At 38.9% G+C, this 22,426-nt stretch overlaps 1 long non-coding RNA gene across 1 annotated transcript in view; it reads left to right on the top strand.

The window, feature by feature from the left end:
* Positions 1 to 2,849: 2,849 nt before the first annotated feature.
* The window catches only part of LOC142401994 (uncharacterized), a 38,132-nt gene continuing 18,555 nt past the window's right edge, over positions 2,850 to 22,426 (top strand). Inside the window, exon 1 of the long non-coding RNA XR_012773265.1 lies at positions 2,850 to 2,974. This is a non-coding gene — a long non-coding RNA (uncharacterized LOC142401994). The remainder of the gene's footprint in view (positions 2,975 to 22,426) is intronic.

Here is a 22,426-nt window from a genome sequence, read left to right as displayed (position 1 = left end):
ACGGTGGAAATGTTTGTGTTATTGGGGTTTGAATGTAACAAACAACATAAAAAAGCTGAATGTGAAAATATGTATGAAACATCCAGCAAATACATTTTACCTCTGAAACAAAGAAAAGGGAAATCCTAAAATTGTGACTCAGAGACAAACTCATATGGAGGGTTCGTTCCTGCCACTTGACAAAATTTGTTTCAATTCACTAGCATATGTCTATTAACTGCATAATCCGCTCAGCTGTCAGGCCCACATTGCAGGACCATTAGACAAGGAGAAAAACTAAAGAAATCCTTGAGGGCTGTCTGACGAGAGGGAACTTCTTTAATTCTGTGTGTGATATCTAAAGGACTAATCTAAATTAATTTGTACCGAGGAAAAGAAGGTACACAGAAAAGATATGGTATCATATTAAATCTTACATTTAATGTGATGAAAGGTTTGTCGTGGCAGTGGCTCAGGACGGGGGCTTGTCCACTAATCGAATGTTTGGTGGTTTGATCCTCAGTTTCTAAACATGGGTGAAATAATAAACACCACAAATGTGCCTGATGTGCCCAACACTGTGTGAATGTGTGTATGACAAAGAAACGTGCTCCATGTGTAAAACAAACAAACTACTGGATGTACTGTGAGTTCTTACGTAAATATTGTGTGATTAAAGTTTAATGTTTTTTGCTTCCATCCACATAGTTTGAAAGTTGTTTTTTTTTATGTCTGAAAATAACATTCTCTCACTTATCTGATCTTAACTCAGTTCTGCTCCATCTTCATCCTAAACCCCCCCAGTGCCAGCAGTTTGGGGTTGTTAGCTGCGCCTGAAATTACCTGTCATTTTATGAAAATAAAAAGCATACAGTCGCAAACTCTAATACACGTCCCTGAATGGCCCACAGTATTCAATACTCTTTTCAGGGTTTTACAGCACCCAAAAGGAATATTCACAGATGTGGTAGCATTTCACTTATTTGCAGGAACCATAGACTCTAGTAGAAATGTTCAAGTAAATAGTTCACAGTAGTTATGAAACTGGAGTATATGCAGTCCCATTTATAGCCTGTTATGTTTTATTTTTCTCACCTACAGTTAAGGTTCTCAGGCCTTGTGGATGGTAGTAAAACTATTATGAATTGTCTTCATCTCTAGTTCTAAAACCAGTGACAGCTTCTAAAAGAAAATTACTTACTTTTTGAATAATGGTAATTTCATATCAATAGACTTTGGAACACCAACCATTTTCTGATCTGAACACTAAGTGCCACAAAGGAGAGCATGACATAGGGATGATTCAATAAATAAATGATGCAGACTACTGTTGTAACAGTAGTGCAGTTGTAATAGCTTTACAAGGCTGTGAGATTGCAACTGATTTATGGACTTAAATACTGCACATGAAAATATCTAGGTTGCTTTATTAGCTGTATTTTGAATTCCTACTCCATCTGTTCAGCCATATTACTCAGAAATGTTGTATTCAAGCCCTAATTAGATCTGATTTAAAGGTAATAATTTTTGTTAACAACTGAAGTTGCATAGAAACAATTTCATAATTTGTTGCCAAATTCTAATGAATCAAGCAATCAGTAACGCAATCACAGAGGCACGCAGATTACACAAAGCGGGAAGACATGGCAGCAAATGGCAGCTCTGAAGCCAAAGGCCATGGCAGCTACAGGTGCACCTCATTCTACTGCCTGACTGAGATGGATATCAGCAATTTCTGGTGCTAGCGTTGCACTAAGTTGAATCTAAATAATTCAAGAGCTGGAATGATTCTCAAATTGCTTTTATTTTGAGCAGAATACAAAACAGACAATGAAAAAAAATGCTTTTCCTTTTCTGTGAGTGTAGAAAGATTTCCTTGTCAGAGAGAAGCACAGAAAAACACTGTGTGCTAAATGATTCCATACATCTTCTCTGCTTTCTGTTTTATACCGCACACTGCAGATTCAGACTTTCACAGAATGCGGTGCCATTTTTTTTTCCTCTTCAGCACTGTGCCTTTATTGCGGCTGTTGTTCCCCATCTTTTTCAAAGACCGCAGCAGCTTCGACATTAGTCAGCATTTGTACAGTCCATAGCTGCAGCTACTCAGGAACAAATTCACAAAGCAAGCCACTTCAAACCCTCACACAACTCCACCACTTAACAACTCTTCCCCTCTGCCTCCTTTCTCCTGTGTTTTTGCAAAGTAAACAAACATCATTTCGAGTGATTCCTCACAATCCAACCCTCTGCCTCTGTAGTGTGCTCGGGCCTGCATCGCTCTGCTTGTCAGACGCTGCTTTAATCGCTTGGCGCCGACATGTGATGTTCAAGGCCCGCTCCTCCTCCAAGCCATCTCTTCTCTTTATCTGTCAATCATGAGAGCTTGGAAAAAATAAAGCCCCAATGCCTTTATTTCAAGAGGTGCCTGATCAATATCATCAATCCATCCACCGCGCCTGCAAGCACCCCCCTACATGGACTTTCTCTTCATCTCTCTCAATCCTCCTCTTTCTTTTCTTCTCTCACACTCTCTCTTTCTCCCCCTCTCCCTCTCCCTCTCTCTCGGTTGCTGCAGCTGTATCCATTTCCTCCTGGCAAAAAGGGACTTTATGAATAAATGATACTGAATTGCTGAAGGTTCAGATACTAAATAATGAATTTCACCACCAAAAACACAACAACTTCTCCAATCATAAAATAGCTCTCCCCTTCCATATTGATTGTGCTTGTGCAACCAGATGCACAGAGAGCACAGTCTGCATCGGTGCAAGCAGAGGACCATACAGGGGAAAATGTATAAAATCATAGGGAGCCACCTGCATTTTTAGCTACAGATCTGATAAGAGAGGCTAACAGATGGGTGCCGATGGCGGGTACACTTTCTCTGAGCTCCTCTCTCATCTTTGTCGAGCCACGAAGAGCAGAGCTGGTCTGAGGGAGGCGGAGGAGAGAGGAAAAAAAGCTGAAAACTTTCCTTCACAGGACATTTAAAGTAAGTGCGGTCATCTATTCTGTGCTATGGTGTGTTGCTGTGTGTGTGTTTCTGGAGGAGTCCGTGTTTGTGTGTGATGTGTGCTTATATGTGTGTATCTGTGTTGGAGCGGCTTGGAGGAGAAAGAGTATTGGCTGTTGAGGCCATGATTTTTTTTTTTTTTTCCTCAGGTCATATTTGGTTGAGGTGCAGCTGTAGTATTGAGTAGGTCCACAGTGCTGAAATAATATCCTGATTAGTCATGTTATTGTTTCCTACAATAATAGTAATAATAAGACGACGAAACAGCTCACAGGGGCAATAGTGCGTAAATAAGAATATGTCTCCGGGGGTAATGGGGATATTGTTTGAGAGGTTTTCAGATATTGTGTCCCATTCTTAGTTGATATAAACATATTACATGCTGAGAGTGAGCAATTCTGTTGTAAAGGTGTGTGTGAATGTGTTGGGTGGAGTGTGTGCATGTGAAAAGATTATCGGTCAATTCTCTGAATTTTATTCAGGTTTTCTTCAATGCAGGCAGTAAACAAGTGAAGTAAATACAGAATTGTTTGATCATAGCCCTGAAGGAATTAAACAATATATGTGTATTGCAAAATACATTTAAAAAAAATCTTAATTTACTTGACAAATCAATATAAATAGTAAATTTGTATAAAACCTAAATGATTTATTGGCAAAAAAAAAAAGTTTTAAAATTTTTTTAGATTCTCTCTTCACTGTGTTTCTGTGATTTTACGATGCTCTGATGTTGTTATCCGGTATTATAACATGTTGATTTATTCATACTATCAGATTTATTATTCACTCAAATGCATATGCTGGCATGTTATACTATATGGTGGTACATACTAATGCAGCAAGTCATTGTGGCAAGGGATAAATAATTGATATCTCAATGAATATGCAAATGCAAAAGAGAGGAGCAAGCGAGAGTCGGAGCGGAAGGCGTGTGGTGTGTTCCTGGTGCACGGAGCTAAACAAAAGGCCCGTGTGATTTCCAGTACCCAATTAAGAAATATTACAGCCACCATGTTGGGACCACAGCCGTTTAGAGTTGTTTGGGGTCTTGTTTTCAAGTTGCTATGTGATGTTGTTCAGGGGAAGTCTTTGAAGTAATTGAGTTATATATTTTCCCTGATAGGGATTTTATGTTTACATGTTAAAATACAGTTTAACTCAAGAGTCAGTAATTCAAGGAAAAGAGTGGGGAATTATTTTGATTATGTTGCAACTATTAGCATGTAACCTATGGACATGGTATTCCCAAATGTACAGTTTATTTAAATGGTGTGGGAAGTTATCAACAATATATAAGTATATCGCCAACATCGGTATATATACATGAAGATGAGCTGAGAGTAGAATTGGAATGTAAGATATAATTTGCATTTCTCTCAGTTTTACCCAGTACTCTCATAAACACGTTCACATGTCATATCGTATTCCTTTTCCTGGTTTGCGTTTTCCCTATTATCAACGAACTCAAGGAGACGAGAGCTTGTGCAGCAAAATCTTTCAGCCAAAACTCAGAGAGAAATTAAAATTTGATGTTAATCAAACAGGCTGAGAGCTGGAGCTGACAGGTGCTTTCTACTCTACTTACCCCAGTCTCTTTCCATTTGGCATCCTCTCTGAGTTTCACCTCAGTTTTGCCCTTTTTTTAGCCCCATCAAATGAAACTTGCCAATCAGTCCTTTCACATTTTACCAGCATTTATGGTTTTGCCTAAAGTGCATGACTGAGACTGATTCTGAACCTGTGAATAATTAAACTGATTAATGAAAGAAGCCAGAAGAAGAAAATGCAAGCTGTGGATTTTGTGAGGTACTGATGATGAAAATACAGAGGCAGTGATTGTAAAATTCTCTGCCAATACTGCAGTTAAAAATGAAAAAATTAAGAGTGTTGGTACTGTTTGTTTTTGTCATTCATTACTCCTTCAATGCCAGGGCAATAATAAAATGTTAATTGCAAAAAGTAACTAAACAGATTTAATATAAGTACATCAGCTCTTTCTCACACTAGCTCTGAATGAGCACAATTTTCACAAAAATGAATCAAGAACCTTTATCATTGCCATTAAAGTTGAAATATAACAGTTTCAAAAGACTTTTTGGCATGTTAAAAAAATTACCAACTCGATTAATTTTCAGTGCTTACATGGTACAACATAATTTTTTTGTGCCAACCAAAATTAGATATAGATAAGTCATATTTCAGGGCAAAGTCAGTGCAACCAGGACACACTTGATGAATATTGACCACTGCTATTGGATTATGTTACTCTATTTGCTGTTGGGCCAACCTCATTCAACAAGCTGTATTTCAGCTGATACCGATCAGTGCACCTCCAGCTGAAAATTATAAATTTGTTTCAGTCTAGTGTAAATGATGTGAAAATCGTTTGAATTATGGGTTAACCAAAAAGCCACATTTCCATCTCATTATCTTCATAAATAAAACAGTAATAGACGCTTATTTAAGCAACTATTGAACTACAAAACTCCTTAACCTATCTAATCTCTTCATTCAAGGGTCAGCCCCCACCCCTTGTCCACACAAACACACAACCACGCATACACCTCAAGGGACCTGGCTCTCAGACAGGAGTCACAAGGTTGAGTTGGTCATTATGGAGGTCCCTTGACCAAAGCTCAACACAAACTTACAATCTCTAACATTGGTCTCCTACAATCCCCTATGAGTGATAACATGGAAACAAAACATGTTGATGTGTATGTGTGGCAAGGCCAACTACCTGCCCTGTCAAATCAAGTATGACCAGCAAGTTGCTTATACAGCTACAGCTTCAGTAAAAAAGGAGCATTTTCCTACCAACTCTCTTGTGCTGTAATCAATGTGGCCCATACTTCCATGTGCATTTGTCAGTGTGTCATAATGACTAAGTACTGCAGCAGAAAAAACTTTAAAAGATGAATCTCCACCACATTTTAGAGCCATTTTAAATCTTATTTCCCCTCTTCCTGTGTAAGATCTGAAAGAGGAAAAGAAAAAAACCTCCTTCACTCTGTCGAGCCCCTGAATTATTAGGGGCATCAATATCTTTAGCATATTGCCAAGGGCTTCCAGACAGTATCTGCTTTCATTATTAGTGTCAGCTCAATTATAGCTCACACCCAACTGTTTCTCAACATCTAATAGCATCAATCGACAGGGATGGTTGACGAGCCAGCACTCACACACACGCTCACGCACACACAAACACTAATTTAACTCCTTTGCAAACGTGTGCTTGCGCCTCCCATCCGTCCGTGCGTTCTGTTGCGCTCTGTCATCCTGCTAATGCACGCGGCTGAGAGGAAGCACAGGGCTCATAATGGAGGCCATGTTCTTAGTGGCGATGAGCAGCTGATGCAGCCTGGCCCATTTTCATCAAATATTAATGGCATGGAAAAATACACCCGGACTGAGGCCTCGTCCACAGCCAAACTGGAGAGGCTGGGGGAAAGAGCAATGGGGAGAAAGTGCACTGAGTGTGTTTAGAAGTACCGTCTGATGGCCGTAATTAGGGCCGCTGCAATTAAAAATTCAAGAGCCCCAGTTTATTTGAGCACATGAATCTTCCACTCACTGCTGCATTTATTTCCCTTTTACAAAGTATTTTATTTTACAACATCAGTTGAACTGGGCTCTCCTCCCTTTGCACCCCTTCTGTCTCCTGCTTTCCATTTCTTGTTCAATGCATTTCAAGTTTAAACTGTTATGGATGGGGGGTCAGCATCAAAACATACTCAGCTCATTTTCAAGGATTGGCAGCCATTAAGAGAGAAAAAGCAAGCATTTAATTAAAAGTGGTGATGGTGGCTACTGTAGTCAGTTGAAAAATGCACTTTATTTTTTTTGAGGTATTCTGTGTTTTATTCCAGAAAATAAAAAAAAATTGAATTTGAGAAAAAAAAATAACTCTTTTTCTCTTTTTGAGTATAAAATATTCACTGGCAGTGCATTGTGCAACCTTTGGCAGTAACAAAGCAGATAGAATAATAGATTTTTGGCTTGTGCTTTGTTTGATTATACAAACAGTCAATTCACCTTTTGTGTCAGCATCACAAGGAGAAATCAACGATGAAGAGCCACGAGACAAGTGTTTCGCCTTTGGGGAAACCCTGACTTCCTTCCTTTTTGTTTCTTTTTCCGCGTGCCCCCTTTTCCCCTCTATCACCTTCACGCTTGCTGTTATCTCTGTCTTTTTTCACCCATTTTTCTCTCATTCTTTATATATTTCATCCTCCTCTCTCTGTCTCTCAGAGTCCTGCTCACGCACAAACATGACACACATTTGAGCAGTCTATTCCTCTTTTGAATAACACCTCTTTTATTAGTTTGAGTTTTTTTCTCTCCTGCCTGCTTTAAACAGAGAGCGGAGATGGGATTCTAAAGAGCTGCCAGGGGCTCAGTTTGCACAGAGCTTTGATGTCATTGAGATGCTGTGAGAGCAAATGCGCACACACACAGACTCACATGTGGTGAAGACACCTCTACGTAACCAGACAGTAGGCACCCCCCCACCACCAACACCCCCCCCCCCCCTCACACACACATGCAAACATGCATACAGTAATATGGTGCTTGTGGCTTCAGGACCACATGTGGATGTTCACACGTTTACTTCTTTTTCTCTGTTTCCTTGTTTCCTATTGCTATCCAATGGCTATCCAATGGCAACATTTTACTCCCTTTTACACTTTTTCACGAAGAAGGTGTTGTGTTTCAAATAACCGGAGGTTTAAAAGAAAGGCCTCATCCTCAAAGACAGGTGATGATGAAGGAATAATGATTAAGCACTTTTAAATATCCTCACGGAAAATAAATTGGCATAACTCGGCTTACACACAGACTCTCATCTGTTATCCTGATAGGTTAAGGAGATTCTATTTATCTTTTCACTGGGAGGTCAAGAGCCCTGGGAAATGGAGGGAATAATCAGAAGTAGGTGTATGTCTTCATTATGTCCAAATGAGGTTGGGATAGATTGGACAAATATGACACATGACCATAAAGCACTTCATATTCATGATCCTATTAATGCTTTCTGGAGTCATTTTCAGAGCAAATTTGATCAGATTTACCCAAGGCACTGATGCTGATAAGCGTTATTTGAACTACAACTAAATGAAAGGGATTGCAGAAATTAACTCATATGGAAGTGTGCTCAAAACTGACAGATGCAGGGATTTTCATGTCAAATCCAGCCTGTGTGGCTGTGACTCTTTTGCTTTGTGTTATATAACTCAGAGTGCCTACAGTGTCCCTCAAGCACACCTTCATTCTTGTGCGTCGTGTGCGTGGTGGTAGAGCCTCCAACCAACCTTGACTAACAAGCATATGTTAATTATGTAGGAGATCACAGGCAGGTCATCCAGCACTCTGCCACTAAAAAAGGAGCAAGATGCATTACTGGGGGGCATATCCAGGACGGGGGGTGGGTATGACACCATCCAACACCACCACCTCTCCCCCTTTCTATCCTCCCGGGCTTCTTCCTCACTCAGCATCCTCCTTCTCATTTGCTGTTCCATTATAAGCTTGCTCCTTTGAAAATAGTCTCATACTTAAAAAATGTTTGGCTGTGTGCGCTGTTAATTCAGGAGGCCACACTTCCTGACAGTTTGATCATTTTCTTTTGTGAGTTGTTTGTGTTATTTATTACAGTTCATGAACTGAGTTTGTCTTATGTATGTCCAGCAACTTCAATTCAGTTTACTCATGTAGCACCAACCAATTCTGTCCAATAATGATCCAGTTTAATCCATTTCACTGTAATCCAAATCAGTCCAATTCTATATAACTGCGTTTATATTATACCAAATCACAGAAACCTGTCTTGCTAAGGAAACCCCTAAAATCAGTCAAATCTTCACTTGATTCAATCCTTCTTTCTGAGCATTCACATAACGGTGGGGAACAGTCAAAAATAAATATTCCCTTTTAACAAAAAGAGACCTCCAGCAGAACCAGACCTATAAAATACGGCCATCTGCCTGAACCAGTTGGGTGGTTAAAGGTCAGGACAGAGACATCAACAAGCAACCTGTCAATAGGCTAGAGATGCCTGCTAAGTAAAAATAAATAAAATTGAGAGAAACATTAGTTAATAACAACAATAATGACATATACATACATGGAAGGTAAAGAGAGCAAGGTGCTTAGTGCACATGGGTGCTTCAGCAGGTTTAGCAGTGTAGGCTTATAAAAGCATGACGAAGGGGTGTTTTATCAAAAAAGGAACGATTTTCAGCCTAATTTCAAAAGTAGAGAGAGTGTTTGCTTCCTGAGGCAGCTGGTTCCACAAGGGAGGAGCCTAATAACTGAAGGCTCTGCCTCCCATTCTACTTTCAGAAACTCTTGGAACCACAATTAAATCAGTTGTCTGAAAGCGAAGTGCTCTGTAGGGAAAATGCCAAACTATGAGTTTTTCAAGAGATGATGGAGTTTGGTCATTAAGAGCTTGATACGTGTTGAGGAGTTTCAAGTTATAGTCTGGATTTTACAGGAGAGATGCTAAAGCTGGAGAAGTATGATCTTTCTGGCTGCAGTATTTTGGATAAGCTGGAGGCTTTTCAGAGAGTTTTTCGGACAGCCTAAAAAGGAGTTACAGAAGTTCAGTCTTGAAAACAAGAAAGGTTTTATGCATCATCTGAGACATGATGCTCCTACTGTGAGTATTACATAGGTGAATAAATGCAGTCCCCGAAAAACTTGTTTTTTATGAGAGTCAAAAGACAAATCCAGGTCAAAAATAACTCCAAAGTTCCTCACAATAGCACAATAGTACTGGGAGCCAATACAGTATCTTCCTTAGCTGCATCAACAAGACATCAACCTCCGTCTTGTTCAAATTTCAAGGCTGAAAATCAAAAGTCATTCAGTTCTTTATGTCTTCAGGACCTGCTTGTAGCATGACAAACTGTCTATTACGAGATGGAGCCATATATATAAGTGAAAATTATCAGTCAGAGCAGGATTTCTTATTAACATGAACATACTGGAATCAATCAGTTATGACTTTGACTTAAACCAGTCTAATGTGGATCCTTTAAGCACAATAATACGTTCAAGTCTCTGTAAATGAATCTTATAATTTATCATATCAAATGTATCACTGAGATCCAACATGACAAGTAGATAATCATTCTGTATGGGTCTCAAAAAACAATTGAATAATCATTTCCTGAGTGCCACACCAACACATTAAAGTATTTGAGCAACATCTCTGTGACAGCTGAGCAGTAATTTAGGATTTCGAAAGAAATTTTGTTAAATAGATCTTTTTCAAAACATCTGTGGCCATCGGCAGTATAAGATTAACTATTTATAATATAAACTTTTTGTCTAAAAGACATCTACAATCTAAGAAAACCAAAACTCAGAAAATAAGTCCCACAATGCAATAAATCTATATTAGTTTCACACAGTCCTTTAACGAGCAGTAAACCGAAGTCACATTAACGCTAACACACCCCACCTCTCCCCACCCCCCTATGGCTTCTTCCTGACTGCCCCCTGCTATTTTATCCCTTTTTTTATCCTATGTCTTTCCCTCTCATTCTCTCTCTCACACAAAGTCTACCCCATACCCAGAACCTCCTACCCCATCCTCAGGTCTTGCCCTAGAGCACATTGATTTTGCTGTATACCTAATTACTGCTCATAATCTATTCATTTCAGCTCTGCCAAACAGGGCTGCAGCTGTCACACAACACACCACTGGGTGCTGGTGGAGGAGGGACACTGGAACTGGATTATATGATGATGGTGAGAATTAAAACTTGCGGGAAAGACAGCAGAAAAAACTCTTGAAGAATCTCTTTGCCGAACATGTTTTAGTACAATTTCCTAACAAGGTATATGGGAAGATGTTTGAGATTTTCACTGCTTTCAGGCTGCAACTAAGAGCAGAGGTATGCTGATAAAGGTAAAATGTGCCATTTTGGCACTTGTGGGCAAAAGGGCAAACACAATCAAGAATAATTTAAGATAAATTTGAGAATTCAGAACTCAGCACTCAGATATGCTACTGCTTCCATTTGCCTGTATTGTGTTCTCAGTCTCTCCAACTGTTCACAAACACTGGATGTAACGATGTTTGTGAATGCCTCATATTTTGAGGCATTCTGGGAAATATTGCGAAGTTGTCAGAGCAGAAAAAAATCAGGTTGTGAAATAAGCAGCAAAAATAAGTTTTACCGTTAGAAAAATAAATTAGAAATTGAAAGTGTTACATTTCCTGTGTCTGTCAACAAGAGCTGAACAAATAAGCACTTTCATAGCCTGGAATCTGTTCAGCTGAAGGCTTACGTTTCGCTCTGTGTCCAACAATGTTCATTTAAAAAGAGCACTTACATGACTGCATCGCATTTTTTCATGCCGTCTCTTGCGCTCTTTCCACCTGGCACATATTCTTGACTTTTTAAATGTTTAAACGTCTATAAATTGCATTCACACATTAATTTCCGTATAGGGGGAATCTTGGCCTATTTAGTTATTTTGTAAGTACAACTACTGCTATAACAGACAGTACATGTCACAGTATAGGACCTGTGGTACTGAGCATAGCGCTACAGAACTCACAAGGCAACATAATGATCATACCCACGGAAACACACCTCTCAGCCCGCCCAGGGGTAATCAGCATCTGTTTGTTTAATCTGCTTAATCTGCTGGTGAGCTCCACTGGGCGTGCCTAATTAGCAAAATTAATTTGTTAAGACATTAGCGCCGTTAGAGATGGCCAAATGAAGCTGCACTGTTTTATGCAAATGGCGCCGCGGATTTGGCTGCCCATGTTACCTCAATTAGACCTTTCTTTGATATGTGTCTCTTTTTCCCTCATCCTGTGTCCCTTTTCTTTCCTCCCCTTTCATCTCTCCACTCTCCTCATTATCACTGTCAGATTTCACTAATCGTGAAATACTTCTATTGTGTGACAGCAAGAACGGGGCATGGAAAGGAGGGGAAGCAAGATTCTGAATCTGTGAACAAAAACACAATGGATCTGGCTTTTCATATGGAGCATACACTCTGGAGCGTCTGTCATCTTCAACACTACTGGCACTATGTGTTGTGTGTTTGTGTTTATGTGTCGGGACAGGAGCATTTCCTCCACTGTGCTGTGTTGGTGAGGTAATTAGTCTCTGGAACGTTGCACCCCTCACATGCCTGTTTAAGGGTTAATGAGGCCCCAGCAGCTTCTCAGCATGGATTGGGGGGTTATGTACGTGGGCTTGGGTTGGTACAGGCCTAGCTTCAATAAGAAATCACCCATAGGACTTCCCTTTGAAGTGTCAGAGGGTCCCCCCTTGTTCCGGGTGGCTCCTGTTTCATTTGTCTGAGTGGCAGCATAAAATATAGATGAGCTGCCAGACAACACAGTCTAAGCACCCCTCCACCTAAATACCCCTCCCTCACTCATCACTCCACCCTCACCCTTGACATTATTCACAGATTAACCGACGCCTCACCTTCATACGATAATGACCTCCCTTTCTCCACCTAATCTGGCTTTGAGGAGTGACAGCAAAATTAGACTCACTAAGCTTTATTTGTGGCATTTTTGTACTCTGCAGTCACAATAATCTCAATTACAATAATTACAATCACAATTAACTATTTAGTGTAAACTATCTTTATGATACAGACACAGACAAAGTTGGCAATGTGTATTTGCTAGTTTTGCCCTGAGGTGGGGTATTTGTAATGAGTGGTAATGCAATAGAAGGGCGACTGATTCAGCAGCCTTGGGGATTTGGATTTGTGTACTCCATTGTCGCACGACTGTATTTCATCCTGTTTTGCCCCAGTGGGATGTCCAGTAGTCCATTTTACACCATCTTTAGTGAAGAGGGAGTTTCCATCAGCTGTGTCCTCAGAAGAAAATGACCATTATGCTCTGTGATAAATTAAAACTGTGACAACTGATAAAAGAATTGTTTAATTTACTAGCTGTTGTGCCGCTCAGTTTTTCTGGATTGAAGAGGCAATCTGTTTTGTCATCAAAATAGAAACACAATCTATCTGAACAATCATGTTCAGCCTAATCCTTGTTTTTTCTGGATTTTGATTTAAATAACATTTTTCTCTTTTTTCAGTATCAAATGGTTGCTGGTGACATTACAAACTGATACCCTTGTTACTATTTAATTTGGAGCCTTATTAGCTGTTACCTTCAAACAAATACTCTTTTTAGGCTCTATATCACAATAGAGTTTACAGTACAGTATGATCACATGTTTACATTGAAACTACATACAGTTATACATCCAAATGTGCATTTATTCCATAGGGTTATATTCAAATGACCTTATTCATTGTTTTTTAAAACTTTTATTTTCAAGTACACATTATCAAGAATTGCACTTCTTTACAGTTTTGAGAGACTTGTACTTTGAGTCATTTCGTGCTTTGGTTTGCTTCCGTTATAAAAAACATCTAAGAATTTACTTTCCAGTAAATTTGATTATGTACGTGCTGCTACGTAAAGCATTTTAACAATGAAAAAAAAGCTCACTTTTAAAAGACAAAATGTGTTGCAACAAATTAACCCAGCACTTTCTATCTTCTGTGGCCCATGAGATATTATTCAAAAAGAAAAGAAAATGTTTGGGGTCATGTTTTAGATGTTTTTTTACATGTTCAAATAATAAATCACCAAATTTAAGATTATGGTTTAAAAAATGTTTTCTAATTTAATCTTTATAAACTTTCTATCATTTAATTAGTTCTATAAGAATTATAGAATATTGTAAAATTAAACATCAAAAGCTTCAGAAATTAAACACATCAGAATATTTAATCTCCATTGTCACTGCAGGCCAAACAGTGGCTGAATTTTCATCATTTAAAACTAGGTATTTCTGTCTCCGGTAAGTTTCCAGTTTGATTGAATGTGTTTCATGAAACTAGATGCTTATGGTAAGAAAAAAAAAGTCAAAACCTGAACACAGATTTCTATATTGGAATTTAGGATTTACTTATGTATTTTCCCATGAATCCTCTTCTGACCATACAAGTTTGACAAGAGTCCCTCTCTGGTTATTAAACTTTGCATAAATCCTCCTGTACTTAAAAGTGCATGTATATCAACAGAGTCTTTTACGCATGACCTTCTCCATTTACATTCTGTTTTACTGGTACTGTTACTTGTAAAATCTGAATACTTCTCCTGTCATGGGATTTTTGATGATATGATGTATCACAGAGAATTCCTACAAAATGGTTCCATACTTGAAGTCTCTAATTCTTGCATCTGCGTTTTTTCACAAATTGTTTGAGAAACTCTGTGTCAAAGTAAATTTGGCTTTTGATAATTAATCATGTGACTCTTCAATTTAATTTTCAGACAACTTGATGGCAGGTGGAAAACACAAATCCTTAGTTATTGCTATAACATGCGGTCAACAGGTTGACCATATTGTATATTGACGTGAAATTCCATTTTAGCGGCACATCGCATATTATTACGAAACCTCGAGTTCGTAGAATAATCTTACAGATTCAATTTTAGCTTTGCATATCATATTTTATCTTTAAAGTGAATTGTACAGCAGTCTCCAGCCAGAGTCCTGTGATGTAAGTGTTGTGCTTGTCTCCATATCTGAAGCTGGCATCAATCAAGAGAAAGTTAGAGAAGAGCATTAATATGTCCACATGATGACAAACTGCATTAGAGTCAGAAGGCACCACATTTCATTACAGGCTACAGGGACCTCTAATTTCATTCCAGTCCACTTTGTGGAAACGACAAAATGTTATTACGTTTCAGCGGGTGTATCAAACATTACATAGCTGCTATTTATTTTCACTTTATTTGCTTAAGTAACTCAGGGGCATCTGCACATAATTGTTTTAAGTCTGAGAGAGTCCCTGTTCATAATAAATCATATTTCTCTCCTCTGATCTCCTGGTAAGCTTGACACTGACCAACTTTAAATAGTTTCTTTGGATCAAGTCCACTTTCCTCCACTCACTTTGTAAAACTTTCTCATCCCAATTATTTTTTGTTGCAGGCTATTAGAGAAGCAGGGAGATTACTTTGACCTCTGCCTTACTTCATATGTTTGCTTCAAAAGTGGAAATAGATTACTCAGTGGTCTGTCTGTCAACAAGGTCTGTTTTAATTACTGGATGTGCTTTTTGTGTGAAGCAGGAAAATGGCCTACTGAAGATTAAAGGCAGTGTAAAGACATAGAAAATTTAAATAGTCATCGCAGAGGAAGAGTGTTTGCTTTGTTCTATGTCATTTTCTGAACTTTAAAAGGCATCAGGTACTTTTATGCTGTGCGTCTGAAAGAATATGATACAAATCAAACTGGAAAATTCCCTTTTTTGAGTCTTTTTAATTTAACACACAATATAAATTGATAATGATGAGGCTGTGTTATCTCTCTTTGACCAATGTTCAGGAAATAGTGATAGACCGGCTGCACAGGAGTCAATTGAGCAGCAATTGCAAACAAGATAACATTTCTCTCTTGCTTGAACTTTGAGGAGGTTATAAGAGCTGACAGGGTAGTTGGAGGTGAGGATGATAGGGAGGAAGAGGATGAGAGGCAGGAGGGGCCATTTTTAATCTTGAAATTATTACATCTGGACTACCGACTCTTCAAGCTTTATCAGATTGCTTTCCTAATCATTGCACCATGCGTGTGTTTGATCTCCATGATGAACAGATGATTAGTTTTTCATGAAACCGTTCAAGCAAAACACTCCAACATGAGCTGTGGCGAGACGCTGTTGATTTAGCTGTTTGAGCTGCGATGAGCCCCACCGTCTGCCACACACCAGCCTGAGCAGGAAGCCACATGGGAGCAGGGACGGGTCAGGCAGGGTCAAGTCTATGGGTAATGATATATCACCTGCCATATATTTAAGGTTCTGCTAATTCTCCTCTCAATTATGACCATTCCTCTGCCCTGCTGGCCTCGGAAGCAATGAGGCGACACAATCAATTTGAGCAGGGGTATACGTTTTTGGCAGGGAAATGACACCGTCCGGCTGCTGCAAATCACAGGCAGTCGGCCCAGATGATCCCCCGGTGTTTACCTGCATGCATGATTTGTTCTGTCAAAAAATGACAGGGGAGGGGTGTCAAAGTGACAAAAAAAACTGCTTGTGTTTGATTTTGCTATTCATTTTTATTCAAATCTTTAAGGAAATGTACAATAAAGGAATAGGAGTATATTTTCCAATACCCTTCAGTTCACTGTAGATATTGGCCCAGTTTAAATGTTGAGTATTTGATAAAAACTAGTGGCTGTGTGATTGTGCCTAATCACAATTCAGTCTTTCAATAAATATTGTTTACACAAAGGCAAAAAATTGTACCATTGCATTTACAGCCACATAAAGCCACATTTCTCTGTCTCATAATATCATAAATAGATAAATGGTTGTTGTGAATTGTTGGCTGAAGGGCTGAAGGAAATCTCAGCGTTTTTCTCAACTTTTTAAAACGACACCTCGTAAATTTGATAGGCTTCAATTTACTTTATTTGAATTCATTTCAATGTAATCCAGTCCAACTTAAGATGGCTGTCAGCAAGCTTAACATATTTTCTCTAAATATCTGGTAGTGCAATACCAGAATGACATAAACCTCAAGCTGTCTTCAGATGAACCCCAGTCACATCTATAAGTGAAGCTCCAACGCTCAACATCTCAGCGTAATGGGATGACAGCTCGAGTGAGCAGAGCGAGGAGGATGAAAAGAAGGTGAAATGGATTATTTAACCAACAGAGAGCAAGAATCTGCAGGGGGGTTCAGTTCTCCATCAGTAACTTTGTTCTGCTTGGATAAAGTAGGGAGGAGACAGGAAGTGGTGCGCTCATCTCTGTGCTCCAAACAGAGCTGTGTGGTACAGGGCACACAGCAGGAAGGCTGGAGATGAAGGCTGCACATCCCCAGTAGTCTTCACACTGATTAGCTTCTGAGCCACACTAACTGCAGATTCAGCAAATCATTTAGTCCTAAGCTAATTACACCTAACATACATGTGTAAAATGCTTCAGGCATTGTTAGGAGTTGTTGCTGTTTTTCTTTATTCTTAATTGTATGAATTTCACTCTTTTTTTACACATTTCTCAAGTGGAAATCTTTCCACACCCTGTACACATGTTTGAAGTAATTTGATCAGTTCCTCACAGTTAAATTATTTTGAGTCAAGCGGTCCATCAAGAGCATTAATATAACTGCAGAGGAAAATTAGAAAATTCCCCAAAAATTTAAAAAAGAAAGATTCATGGCGACATTCAAGAGTACAAGTTTATATTAATATCCAACTAACCAACAATTAGTTATGCAAAATATTACTAGATTTTGGACAAAAAAGCAGAAATGTTTCATAGTTGAATCTGAAGCAATTGAGCATTGTTTATTTTGGTACCTAAATAGGTAATATGTTTATTTTTTTTGCCATTCAGTGTGTGCAGGGTAGCAGTACCCGTTTTGACCTGCCATAAACCTTACCAGGGCTGATGGTGAGCCGTTGCACTTTCCCATTCTGTTCATTTCTCATAATCTGGGTTGAAACATTTTTTTTTTATTGTTGTTGTTGTCTTGAGCTCAGTTTATATGGGTTTTCAGTTTTGGCATTATTGTGACAATACAAGGTCTGTTACAACTTTTGACTGAGAATCATGCAGTCTGTCAATTAAAATTCGGCTCAGAGTTTAATAACAAAACTGTATGTTGTGGTTCTGTTTGGCCTTGAAATGGTTCCGAAAGAGGTGAGTCCAGTCCAATGGGTGAGTACCTGTGGAGTTGCCATTGATTACATCATTGCGAAAATCAGAGGCTCCCAAGAACACGTAGGTTTTGTCAATACTTAAATACCAGTAATACAACAGAAATACAGATTTATTCCTCTATCGTGCCTCCAGCTATCTGGTACTTTGAGCCGCTTCATGATCTCTGAGTTAATGTGCAGCTTTGTACATTGAAACACCTTTAATAATAATTCCCTTGTCGTTTATGTGCTGTCATACGCTGTGTATATTTTCTGTGTTTTAACCAGCCGTTAGAGAGAGCTGTTTCTGTTGGGAACCTTGTGCTCAGTAGCTTTTTCGATTGTGCAGTAAATAGTTTTTACTAATAAAGTTCCATCTTTCAGTGAGAGTAGAGGCTCTCCATCTTGTTGTTTTCATAGGAACTCTACCAGGTTGAGGAAAAAACTAACAAGCACTTGTCAGTTCTCAGCCATCACTCTCCTGACAGGCAACTCTTGTGGACTTCTCTTATCTTCCCTCTCTCAAACCTTGCATTCATCTGAGAGAGCACATTTCATTGCATTTGTATGTGTTCATGTGTGAATGTGCACATTTGAGTTATACCTGTGTGTGTGTATATATACGTGCTTGCCTGCATGCATATGCCTGTGTGTATATGTGTGTGCTTACATGTGTCAAAAACTCGACATGATCTTGTCTCTGGTGAAGGCCTTGGATCACCCGGCCATGCTCACTGCAGACCTGACAGTGCAGCTGAACTAATCAATATCTCTCTGCAGTCAAAGGTGGGTTCTGCCATGAGGCCGCAGGGGTGCACTAATTGATGGAAACTCACCGCCGGCTAGCTCCATGCCCTGCGGCGCTGGAAGACAGCAAACTAGGGCCTTCCGTTGAAATGGAAGGGGAAAAAGAGGACAGGAAGGCCGAGATCATAGTCAGAAGTGAGAGAGCTGTTTAGTTTTTGTTATTTTTTGTCTGTTTCTTTGTTTGAGCTTAGTGAAGGTTTACATATATGGGACATGCTGTTTGACGAATGACTCATTTTAAACTAGCAGTTTGTGCTGAGTTTCCTTGTGTGATTCAAAAGGGCAGTAATTCTCAGCATGCCTTACATATGTATGAAGAAGTATAAAGAATTTTATCTTAATGTTTTACTTTTCAATTCATTCTTTTTTATCCATTATTCAAATGCTTTATTGAACTGTTGGATCAAGTACATTTTCTAAAAGTGAAGAAATATATAGATTTCATTTTGTATTTATTAGTGGTTACATCTCATGTTTTACAAAAACTAACTATTCATTTCAAATTAAACGATGATAATGATTAACGGACACTTTGATAATTTACTCATTACTAAATAATCAATCATGTCTGGTTAATGATCATACGTTAGCTTTTTTTGAGCACCGTTGTATGAGCCATGAAACTAACTGTAGTCATTTAATTCATCATGTATGGAAAACTTGCTGCTCAAACCAAGAGCATCCCATAAGAAAGTAATGATCACTTGAGAGAATGCACATTGACTTGTTTCTTGTTAAGAATATATTGTTATGGTGCAGACTAAGCGCGCCATAATAATTACCATCAATAATTGATTAAGGGGAAATGGTAGAAAGAGCTGCATTCATTGCTGGCTAAATGTGCCTGAGAGATGCAACGATGGACAGTCTGGCCAGCTTGCTAATTTGGCTCCATTTTATGTGGCACTGAAGATTATCTTTATGTTTCCGCATGCCTGGCTTTGGCTCCTGTGAAACCTGGAACATGTAGTATTTCCTGCCACTGCCATTTATCCTTTGTTTGCTGTTACTTATTGATCCGCATGCCCCATCCTGTGGGGCTAACTGAACTCCTTCCTCGACAAGATGTTTATGGAATTCCAAAGAAGTTAGCATGATGTATAAAATGTAAATAAATGTATTGATTTGCAAAACTTTTAAGCCAACATTTTATTAACAATGGAACTCTGAACATATATAAGATACTATAAATAAGAAATGTACTATTTCTTGAAAAATATTAGCTAATCTTGAATTTGATGGCAACAACATGATTAAAACATCTTGGGTTGGGGAAACAAAAGGCTGGAAAAGTATGTGACGCTTAAAAAGGAATAGCTGGAGAAACATGGTGCTACTAATTAGATTAACTGACAAGTAGTACAACTGAGTTTATAAAGAGCACCTTTAAAGAAGGAGAGTCTGTCAGAAGTAAAGATGAGCAGAGGTTCTGCAATCTGCAAAAAATGCATCTACAAATTTTGGAGCAATTTCAGAATAAAGAAACTCAGTGTAAAATTGCACAGACTCTAATCTTATAATATTCCATGATCTACAGTACATAAAATCATGAGAAGATTCTGAGAATCTTAAGGCATCTCTGTGCATGAGGAGCACAGCTGAAAATCAATATTGGATGCCTGTGATCTTCGGGCCGTTAGGCAGAACTGCATTAAAAGCGGTCATAATTCCGTCGTAGAAATTACTGCAGGGTCTCAGGAACATTTCCAGAAACCATTGCCTGTGAAAATAGTTCATGGTGCCATCCACACATGCTGTCTAAAGCTCCATCATGCAAAGAAGGAGCCATATATGAACATGATCCAGAAGAGCCACCATCTACTCTTGGCCAACGATCATTTAAAATGGACCGAGGCAAAGTGGATAGCTGTTCTGTGGATATACAAATACAAATTTCAGATTCTTTTTGGAAACCCTTGGTACTGCAACCTCTGGACTAAAGACGGGAGGGACCATCCAGCTTGTTCTCATTTCCCAGTTCAAAAACCTGCAACTCTGGAAGCATGGGGGTGGATTAGTGCCCATCTTACTGGCAACTTGCACATCTGTAAATGGTTAAAGGTAGATGCACATTTTAGAGCAACATGTCCTCTCATTCAGATTATGCATATTTCAGCAAGACAATGTTGGCATGTGTCAACATGCTGCATTTATTACAACAGCATGACTTTGTTGTAGAAGAGCGTGATGGACTGTTCTACCTGCAGTCCATACTTTTATTCAATTGAAAACTTTTGGTACGTAACGAAACACAAAACATGACAAACAAGATCCAGAACAGCTGAGTAACTGTAATGCTATATCAGACAAGAATTGGACAATATTTCTCTCCTTAAGGTCTCCCCCTCAGTTCCCAGACGTTTACAGACAGTTGTTAAATGAAGAAGGGCCTACCCAGCGCATGGCCCTGTTCCAACTTTTTTGAGATATGTTGCTGCCATCATTCAAGATAAGCTAATACTCAGTGTCCCAACTTTTTTTGGAGCTGAGGTTGTAGAATACATTGATACAAACTGGGGCTGCACAATATAAAGAAACTGTGATATAACTGTTGAATATTATAATGATCATATGACTTGCAATATCTGATCAAATATTTACACATAGAGTAACCTGTGCATGCTGGTTAGTTAAAGAACATGCAGAAAAAACAACTAGTGTTAGTTGAATGCAGCTTTCAAAAATACAACTGTGCTTGTCCTATTTGAAGTCAAAATGTCTTGATGTCATGATTATAATGCAAAGTCGATCAGTTTTTATGCACCGTGCCGCAACAAATACAAATCTCCCCAGCAGCAACATTTCATGTCAAGTTATCTAATTGCTTCACATGCTCGGAATTAAAGCATATTCACTTTTGTACATTTGTTCTTGGAGCAAACATTGTAGGATCAAGTGAAAGTTGATCCTTTTTTTTTTTACTTCTGTGCTGTGCTGTGTGTATTGTGCTGACAATTACCTTCCGAAAACTCATGATTCTGAGATAACCTTAATGCAGAGCTAGCTGGAGGGCAGTTGTTGGCACAAGGCTTTGCTCTTCAGAAGAAGAGGCTTGCTTCTTAAGTAGGCTGCAGATCTGTTGCAGTCCTATTTTGGCCATGAATAATGTGTTCAGCAAAATTGTCAGCCAACAGTAGGAAAACCAACCCTGAAACTCACTGCCTTCTTGAACTCAGGCAATCTGACAAACATGTTGCAGCTGGTGGAGATGTTTGAAATAATCTGGGTGTTAGGATTAGAATAAATTAATGTAATCTTCATGTTTCACTCATACTGATTAAAGTGTGAAGAACAATGGAATACACATGGGTTTTCTACAAAACACAAGCGGTACTGAAGAATGTTAAGCAACTATAATGCAGCCCGCGGACTGGTGAGTCTTCCACAACAAAGAAAGTTCAGAGTCAGTATTGACTGAAAACGATACGCAACCCCCCCGGGAATCAGGTGCACTTTCCAAAATGTAAATCGGGCCTTCCCTGAGACACACAGGCTTCTCCCTCCCCTGCTGCTCAGAAAGCTTTGCCATTCACCTTTAAACAGCAGAACAATAATCAATGGAGCATTATTAATGCTGAAATCATTCATGTGCTCTGCTGTGGTACCCTGTCGAGTGTAAAGCTGCCGAAGTCATGCAGCTAATACGGTGGGTTGTATTGTATGCACTGGTTTTGAAAATAGTATATCACATTGACCTAAGATCTTTATTTTTCCAAAAGCACATAAGTACTCAGATTTTAACCATCATTCACAATGATCATGAACAATCAATATACATGTTTTCCTCCTTTGGTTTTTGATGCCTTCTATATCTGTGGCTGCATTTCTTTTAATCCCAAAAGCTTCGGGGTACAACTATCAATACGTTCAGATTTGAGGCAGAAAAGAATCATGTATG

Source organism: Odontesthes bonariensis, chromosome 1 (assembly GCF_027942865.1).
Source record: "Odontesthes bonariensis isolate fOdoBon6 chromosome 1, fOdoBon6.hap1, whole genome shotgun sequence".
Classification (NCBI taxonomy): domain Eukaryota; kingdom Metazoa; phylum Chordata; class Actinopteri; order Atheriniformes; family Atherinopsidae; genus Odontesthes; species Odontesthes bonariensis.
Note: the sequence above shows the minus strand (reverse complement) of the source record. Positions and strands in the feature narration are given on the sequence as shown.